The following is a 9766-nucleotide window of genomic DNA, read 5'->3' as shown; positions in this document are numbered from 1 at the left end:
TCCCTGCCACCATGGCCACTTTGTTCATGAGCACATTGAACAATGACAGGGTAGCTGAGGAAAAAGACTACTATCCACAGAACAAGTTCTTCTATTCACTTGATTATTAAAATCTTCCTCTGCTGAGGTAGTAGCAGATACATATACACACCCTCACACATGCATGCAGAAATAACGTTTAACCAAATATCTGGGTACCTCTTGGTTCAGTCAAGTTGATAAAATTAACCATCACACCAGTTTTGCACATAATTTCACTTTTCCCCCATCATTCTTTCATTTAATGACCATGAATACTCCTGTTATATATATATATATATATTTTTTTTTTTGAACCCAAGTTCCTTTCGAGTTTGGACACTTGAAATGAATCTTTGATGAATCTTTGATGTGCTCCCTTTATATGAGTTATATTTTGGACTTCTAAAAAACCATGAGAGTTTTGGAGGTTTCACTGAGATGTCCAAGGACGTAAAGCACATATTTCCTTGCCTCTTAGAAAGAATACCAAGCAGCAATGAACTAACTTTATTGACTCTTGTTTCTTTAGCATTTTAATTTCTTGTTATATGGTCTTATATTCTACTTCTTAAATGTGGTTCTGTTTCCGGTTGGCATAGGACAGCAAAAAATGAAAATCTGTTTAAATGATCAGACCGTTTAATGACCCGTAATGGGTAAAGACACAGATTTGTTCTCTGATAGCTGAGAGATAACAGATTATCTCAGTTACTGGTCTTTTTTGTTAGTTTATTTGTGAGTTCAAATCAATTAAGAAAATCTTTTATGCTTGTTGGAAAAAAGAACAGTACTTTGGGAACTGAACCAGTGATTTGTGTTTTACTGAATTTTAACCTACATCCTAAATTGTGAAGTAAAGCTGCAAAGTGTGTGTGCATCTGTGTCTATAATTGAGAAAAGCGTTTACTTCTCATTGTGTAAGTGTGAAATATTTTCCTGTTTTAGGGGATATTTACTTGTTAGATAAAAATCTTCTAAAAATAAATCATGTCTGTTCTCTAAAAAATAGTCATTGCAAACATAATTCTAATATTCCCAGAATATAAAGACTCAAAACTTTTGATATTTTAAGATGTGGTTTTTGAAAAACAAACCTTTCTCACCAAACTGTTAGCCTAGAGGCATTTTTTACCTGTAATTAAATTAATGTCAATAAAGTGAATCTTGAACAAATCAGACCAGTGTGCTAATTTTGGATTAAAAAATCCACAGCAATCCATAATTTCCCAATCAGTATACAATAAAACTGTAAAAAGTATTTTTATAATATTTGCGTTTGTTTTCTCTTGAAGAGACTAGTTAATCTGAGCATCCTAAGTATCATACATTAGTTTCCTAATTAGAAAAGCTAATATTATTTCCATAAAATCTTTTTAGTTTGTCTTACTAAGAGGTCCATTTGTGCAATCCACAGTCCTAGATAATTTCTAATATAGAATACTGAAATAGTGGTTATCAATCAGTTAATTTTGTGTGGATAAATTGTTATTAATGTATTTTAGAAACTGCACACCCTTCAGGAAGGCTCCACAGATTTACAATGCACTCACTGTGAAGAATATTCTCTCATCTTTATTGGAAGACAATTCTCCAAGAATCTTTTTCATTTCTATAGGTCTTACAAGCATGCATACTGGCTGTCTTTGTCTGGATTATCTTTCCAAGGATATTTGTATAATAAATGGACTTGGAAGACTGTGTTTCTATCCATAGTTGGGGACAAATTAGTCTACAGGCCAGGTTAAGAAAATTAGTGTCACCTTCAAGTAAATTTCATTTCACTTCCTGGGGGCCTATTATAAAAGACTTGGGTTTCCTAAACTCCATGTTCTTCAGGTATAATGCACTCACTGTATGCACAGTATCCACCTGGCCCCTTTACTTTGGTCCCTCTAGAAAGTGGTGGTCAAGGACAGCTGATGTAAACATGATGCTCATGCTGCTTGTATTCCTATGAGTAATAAACAATCCCTTGTCTGTGACCCAAGAGTGTTGTATGTTCTGCCAGCAACCATGAAACTAGGGCAGGCTAGCTTGTTAGCAGTAACATATTATAACTTACAGGAGATGTCACAATTCCTGCCGGCAATCAGGAAACCCACAAAACACCCTCTATACCAGTATCAAAGAGGGAGAGAAAGCAAAATTTATTAGTGAGTAACCATTTCATATTTACATGCATGTGAAGGTATCCTGAAAATGTCTACAAAGGCTGGATAGAATTTCACACATATTTACACACTTAAATGGAAAAAGAATAACTAAAAGTTCTCAAATCTTCTTGGGAGATAACATGATACACCTGTGATTACCTCCTGATAATCTAAGAGACAATCCTGAGCTAATTCTGAAGGTTGTCGACAGTTCCAATGGTCAGAAGGACTAAGAATTTGCATTGTCAAATCAAAAGGTTGAGACTTTTACTGAGACAATAATGTTACAAGGAGATATCTTAAGGAGGAGAGGTGAGGAGGCCTGTGTCTCTCTCCTCTCCATTAAAAAAGAAAGCTTGATCATCCTAGTCCTACTCAACTCAGGGGAAACACTGATCAAATCCTCATGACATAGTTATACGTGTATCTCGATAGATAATATTACCCTTCTTTAATAATTAACCACATAGAACAGAATGAGTGGATAAAGGAATCTATTTGTATGGTTATATATCTTTTGTATGGAATATTGGTAATTTTGATGGGCATATGAAGAAGCCTCTTAGTCTTTTTCTATCTCTAACACTGTTTTTTAGACTATGCTTTTACAGGCTGAAATGAAATATTAAGTAGTATTTTTTTTTCTATACGAAATCCATAAGACTGGTTCTCATACTTCAGAAACAAATATTAAATCTTTGATTTTAATGCAATATAATTATTTTCATAAGTTCATAGGAATATTTTCATTTTTGAGATGTCATTGCAGAAATCAATTGTACAGCCAAGACCATGTTCTGTTAGAGAATAAATCCACTATAATGAGACCTAAAAGTCCATGAAAGAACAAAAGTTGTAGTTTAGGTCTGAGATCTGAGTCCATGGCCCTCCAAGACATGGGTCTTGTATCTTCTGTGGACTTCAAGATCACAGCTTCATAGGCAGTATGATAGATCAATTAATTCCTCACTGGTGAGAACACTTTAGCATATTTTGTGAACCTTGAAGAAGTAGAATCCATACACATACAGAGATACTGAAGGTGTAACCTAATGAAGATAATTTTTTTTCTTTTCTTCTGCAGAACAGAAATAGCAAGAATTATTTAAAACTAATGTGGAACATGCTATTAGGAAACAATGAGTATTTTTTGCTAAATCTCTGTAATTGGCCAAAACACTGTGACCACCTTTTTGTTTTTTAATCCACAATAATCTCTAGAATTTATTTAGGATCACAAGGAGATACTGTCATACTGAAGCACTGTCTAACAGGTACAGCCAAGGATTTCCTGATTTTGGACCTTTGGGTTTGTTACTTACTATTGGTTAGGATAGTTTCCTACTCTCTAAGGGGTAGACATTAACTTTTGTAATACTGATAGCCATTTTAATGAATTTTGCCCTATTGAGATGCAAATGGAGCTGACCAAAGATACTTTTTTTCTCCACAGAAGACCTAATTCAACTTTGTGTATAATTTCATAGTCCTCTCACACCATTCTTTTACTCAGTCATCACAAATAATTCTGTTTCTTCTAAACTTTTTTTGAAAACTTCACCCCTTGTTTGCTCATTAATATGCTAAATACATTTTGACATGTACTCATTTTCATATGAAAGTTATGTGTTTAACCTTTAAAAACTATAATTCGAAAAAAATTGAAGGGTTGAAATAATAATGACCATAACCTTTTATATGTGTTATATTTATATATTAAATATAAACATGTATTTACATTCAAATATAATATTAATATATATTTAATATCAATATATATTTAACAAAATATTAGCACACCAAATTCAACAACATTAAAAACATCATTCACCGTGATCAAGTGAGATTTATTCCTGGGTGGCAAGGTTGGTTCAATATTCACAAATTAATCAATGTGGTACATCAGACCAATAAGAGAAAGGATAAAAACCATATGATCATTTCAAAGACACAGAAAGAGCATTTGACAGCCAATCATGATAAAAAAAAAAAACCACCAACAGAATAGGCTTAAAGGGGACATAAAGGCCATCTATGAAAAAAATCACAGCTAACATCACCCTTAATGTGGAAAAACTGAGAGATTTCCCCCTACAGTCATGAAGAAGACAAAGATGCTCACTCTTACCACTTGTATTCAACATAGTACTGGAAGTCCTAGCCACAGCATTCAGACAACAACAGCAATAAAAAGTAAAAGGTGTCCACATTGTAAGAAAGATGTAAAACTTTATTGCAGAACACATGATACTATATATATAGAAAACCTGAAAGACTCCGCCAAAAATCTGCTAGAACTGATAAATGAATTCAGTCACAGGATATAAAATCCATGTACAAATATCTGTTGCATTTGTATATAACAATAATGAAGTGGAAAATTAAGAAAAAGCATTCTATTTAAAATTGAACCCCAAATAATAAGAAACCTAGGAATAGGGAATCCCTGGGTGGCTCAGCAGTTTAGCGCCTGCCTTTGGGTGGCAGGGTGCAATTCTGGAGTCCCGGGATTGAGTCCCACGTCGGGCTCCCAGCATGGAGCCTGCTTCTCCCTCCTCCTGTGTCTCTGCCGTTCTGTCTGTCTCTCTCTATCTCTATCAAAAATAAATCTTAAAAAATATATACCTAGGAATAAAACTAACTAAAGTGGTAAAAGACTTAGACTCTAAAAACTATAAAACACTCAAAGGAAATTGAAGATGACGCAAGGAAATGGAAGATATTCCATACTCATGGATTGGAATAACAAATACTGTGACAATGTCTATACTACCCAAAGCAATCTACACATTTAATGCAATCCCTACCAAAACACCAACAGCACTTTTCACAGAGCTAGGACAAATAATCCTAAAATTTGTATAGAACCCAAAAGACCTCAACTATAGCCAAGGCAACCTTGAAAAAACAAAGCAAAGCTAGAGGCATTAGAATTCAGCACTCCAAGTTATATTACAAAGCTATAGTGATCAAAACAATATGGTTCTGGCACAAAAATGGACACATAGATCAATGGAACAGAATTTTAAAAATCTAGAAATGAACTCACAACTATATGATCAATCAATCTTAGACAAAGCAGGAAAGAATTTCCAATTGAAAAAAAAGTCTCTTCAACAAATGATTCTGGGGAAACTGGACAGTAACATGCAAAAGAATGAAACTGGACCAGTTTCTTAAACCATACACAAAAATAAATTCAAAATGGATTAAAAACTTAATTGTGAGACATGAAACCATAAAAATCCTAGAAGAGAATACAGGGAGTAAATTCTTTGGCCAGAGCAACTTTTTCTAGATATATCTCTTTAGGCAAGGGAAACTAAATAAATAAATAAATAAATAAATAAATAAATAAATAAATAAACAAACAAACAAACAAACGAACTATTATTGGGACTACATCAAAATAGAAATCTTTTGCGCAGTAAAGGAAACAATCAAGAAAACCAAAAGGCAACCTACAGAATGAGAGAAGATATTTGTGACATATCTGATAAAGGGTTAGTATACAAAATCTATAAAGAACTTACACAACTCAACACTCGAAAAATGAATAATCCAATTGAAAAATGGACAGAAGACATGAATAAACATTTTTCCGAAGAAGACATACAGATAGCCAATGGACGGATTAAAAGATGCTCTTTACAGATCATCAGGGATATGCCAATCAAAAACTACAATGAGGTATCACCACATCACACCTGTCAGAATGGGTAAAATCAGTAACACAAGAAACAACAGGTGTTGACAAGGATGTGGAAAAAGGGGACCCCTCTTGCACTGGTGGTGGGAATGCAAACTGGTGTAGCCACTGTGAAAAATAGTATGAAGATTCCTCTAAAGTTAAAAATAGAATGATCCTATGATCCAATAATTGCAGTCCTGGGTATTTACCCAAAGGATACAAAAACACTAATTTGAAGCACCTGATATTTATAGCAGCATTACCTACAATAACAAAATTATGGAAATAGCCCAAGTGTCCATCAACTGATGAATAGAGAAAAAAGAGCGGTGTGTGGTATTCCACACACTGGAATATTATTCGCCTTTAAAAAAGAAGGAAATCTTGCCATTTGCAACAATATGGATGGAGCTAGAGAGTATAATGCTAAGTGAGATAGTGAGAGATAAATACCATATCATTTCACTGAAATGTGGAAGAAACAAAACAAGCAATGGGAAAAAAATAAGAGAGACAAATCAAGAAACAAACTCAACTGTAGAGAACAAACTGATGTTTATCAGAAGGGAGAGGGTTGGGGGAATGGACTGACTAGGTGATAAGGATTAAGGAAAAGAAAAAATATAAACATATGTTTTTATATATTAAATAAATATTATACATAGGTACTTTAATAAGCATAAATAATCTATATGGTGGACTATGTGAATTCTTAGGAGTATTCGAACATTAAATTTTAACCTATTCACAAACTATAAATGAAACAAATTATTCCACTTTGTCTCTAGGACTTCAGTTTGGTATTTCACCTTGCTTCTCATTTAATAACTATAAACATGATATATTTTGCAATGCTGAGATTTAAAGATTCCATAGATATGTAATTCCCTAAACTTATGTAGTTCACTAAAAAATGAGATTTTTTTCCCCCTAAACCCTTTCAAAGATTGCTATATTTTTGGTGCTATAAAGAGCATTAGAATAATTATTAGTTATATATTTTATGCAATTAATTGCATATAAAGGCCTAGATATCACCATTATAATCCCTGTTATAGCCATTATTAATTTTTTAAATATAATTTATGAAGATCACTTTGGATACTCACAATTATTTTTTAAACTTTTAATTGTCATTTAAATGTTTCATCCATTATTTGATTATGCTCTAATTTCATATGCTTAAACTTAGTAAGGATTTTCTTTTCTTTTTTTTTTTTTTTTTTTTTTTGGTTTTGGCCAAACTTTTTATTTAGTATTCTGTAGTTGCTTAAACACACACTTAAATGGTCTTATTGGAGGAGGTTCTTGTAGATTCCCAAGGAAATGTCAGAAAGGCAAAATATGGCCAGAATTATCCATTTGCTTTTTTTTGGATTTACTGGGTGAATAGCACTTTCCTTACATAAGCATCTGATCTCAGGATCTCAGGTTTTTCATTACTGAGAACATTGAGATTTCCATTTGAAGACACTCTGGAATCCTAAGAGTAGCATACCCCGACCACCCTCTAGTAGCTAGCTTGTTTGTATAGGCAGAAGGATTCACCTCTCCATTTTAGAAGGCTAGATGTTTGTAGAAGGTCTTGGAATTGCTTTGCCTCATTTACTGGGAAAAATCAGATATAGGAAGTGGCCTTTAGGGACACTTTTAACTTGAAAAATTACAACACTAGTACACAAGTCAAGTCTTAACACATTTAACATTTGCTTATTGAAAGCAATGTCATAAAGTCAAATAAGATTAAACAGGTTTTACTTTTTTCCCTCACAAGAACATAAAAATTATGGAAGGGGAGCTTAACAGGAAATTTTAAAAAGGTAACACAATGTTCCCTTTCAGTGGTCCTTGGGTAGTTATGACAGAAAAGGTTCCGCTTTTTTGTTTGTTTCTTTGAACAGGGATTTTGGTCCAAAGTTTTGTTTTGTTTGTAATATCTGCTTCTGCCTCCCCCTCTATCAGATTGGCTTCCTCCAAGGCCACCACCTCTTGGTGCCTGATACTTGAACTGCTGTAGGAATCACGTGGAGGAGGGTACCCCTTTTTAGAAGCGGGAAGCCCTCTTTCCTGTCTGCCAACCCGATCGCAACCACTTGAGTAGAGATCACTCCGGCTGCTTGGGTAACTGTCTCGATTTCCACCAAATCTGTCATGTGAGCTACTGTAATCATCATAGCGACTGCTTCCACCGTAAGATGGCACGGGCCCTCGTGTAGGTGGAGCACTACGTGAGTTACCATAACTCACATATGAATCTCTGTAGGAACCTCCACTTGGATGATCTGAATAGTCGCGATCACGACCATAGCCATCTCTATCACTATAGCCTCTTGATGAGTAGTCACCAGGTGAACTGGAATGACCATAATCACGGTTAGTGTAATCTCTTGGTGGTGGTGCATAATCTCTTGTATCATGAGAATTTGGGTAATCTCTGCTTGAATAGCCGTTTTTAGTAGAATATCCATCATCCCTTGGGGACAAATACACATCTCTACGAGAGGGCAGGGGTTCCCTTCGAGGTGGGCCTCCATCACTATCTCTTCCGTGTGACACAGGAGCTCTTCCTCCCATTCTACTGCTGCTGCGAACTGGTCCTGAAGGGGCAGATCTTTCAGGAGGAGGACCACCACTTCGTGGTGGTGGTCTTCTTTTTACTAGAAGTGGTCCCCTGGAAAAACTCATGTTAAAACTCATGGAATAGCCACCATCATCCATGTGCCCTCCACGCAAGGGAGGTCCCCTGGTTCCTCCATTTGCTCCTCTTCCACGTCTAAGACCTCTTGGAGAGCCTCTGCTTCTTGGAGGTGGAGGTGGTCCATGCCTACCATTTTCAAAGGATGGTTTAGTGGCTTGTCTACCGTGATGGCTTTTCCATATAAGGACTTTCCATTCATCTCTCTGGCTGGATCCATAGTATCTATCTGCTGGGCTCTCAAAGGTGACAAAAGGAAATCCTCTTGATTTGTTGGTTTCATGATCTTTCATCAATAGAACTTCTACTATTTGTCCTTATTTGCCAAATAGTGCTTCAAGGGCTCTTTCATTTGTTTCTGTATTGAGGCCACCAATGAAAAGCCTTCCTGGGCGATCTGCTTCAACCATTTTTCCCCCTGGTGAGAGTCGGAGGGGTGACGACCGTTCCAAGCTCCTATGAGCTCACAGGCAGGGGCTTCGTAGCAGCTCAGCATGGGGGTGTGGGTGCGCCGGGTCCGAGAACAGAAGAGGGAAGCTGCTAGTACTACTGCACAACCGGATTTTTTTCTTTATAACTTTACAGGTATGATCGTTCGTCACTTTGAAGAATATTTAACTCTTTTAAAATTGCACTTTGGGGTTATATTATCTGAAAAAAAAACTATCAATAAAAGTAGTAAATTCTCTTAAAGAAAACAAAGTATAGAATATTGACGGAGGATGGGAATTTCAAGTCCACTCAAATGTCAAGAATTTTAGATTTCACACCTAAATCCAGTTTGGGGGAATTATGATTCATTGCTTTATGGGAGTCTGGCAAGATACACAGAAATCTCCCTCTCAGTTTAGGGGGATTGTCCTATGAATAGGGCTTACTCTCAGAGAGGACAATTTACAACTTAAAAAAAAATCATTGACTTTAGAAAAATCTTATTTCTGGGGGGAAAAAAGTCAAATAGCTTCGAAGTGTGTATGTGTGTGCATGCATGTGTTTTAAATGTAATGCTGATGAGCCAAAAAGCGAATTTATCATAAATATTATGAGTTTTTCAGAAAATACATTTTAAATATTTTCATATTTAGGTTTTAAGCAATTCTCTTGTCTATTCTATTTAATCAACTATTTTTCCATATATTCTCTTATATGTTCATGTATTAAATCTTAACATTTGTTTATATAATTTTGTGTCATGGAAACTGTCCT

General features: G+C 35.2%; 1 non-coding gene and 1 pseudogene across 1 annotated transcript; one reads left to right on the top strand and one right to left on the bottom strand.

Moving 5' to 3' along the window:
- Positions 1-7564: 7564 nt before the first annotated feature.
- On the bottom strand, positions 7565-9020 carry LOC129505477 (RNA-binding motif protein, X chromosome-like; annotated as a pseudogene).
- Positions 9021-9305: 285 nt separating this feature from the next.
- LOC129505732 (small Cajal body-specific RNA 11) lies at positions 9306-9454 on the top strand. Its single transcript, XR_008663586.1, has one exon. It is a non-coding gene; the product is annotated as a small Cajal body-specific RNA 11 (non-coding RNA).
- The last annotated feature ends 312 nt before the right edge of the window (positions 9455-9766 follow it).

The sequence above is a fragment of the Nyctereutes procyonoides genome, unplaced genomic scaffold, assembly GCF_905146905.1.
Source record: "Nyctereutes procyonoides isolate TBG_1078 unplaced genomic scaffold, NYPRO_anot_genome, whole genome shotgun sequence".
Taxonomy (NCBI): domain Eukaryota; kingdom Metazoa; phylum Chordata; class Mammalia; order Carnivora; family Canidae; genus Nyctereutes; species Nyctereutes procyonoides.
The sequence above is the reverse complement of the archived record's forward strand: the minus strand, read 5'-3'. Positions and strand labels throughout refer to the sequence as shown.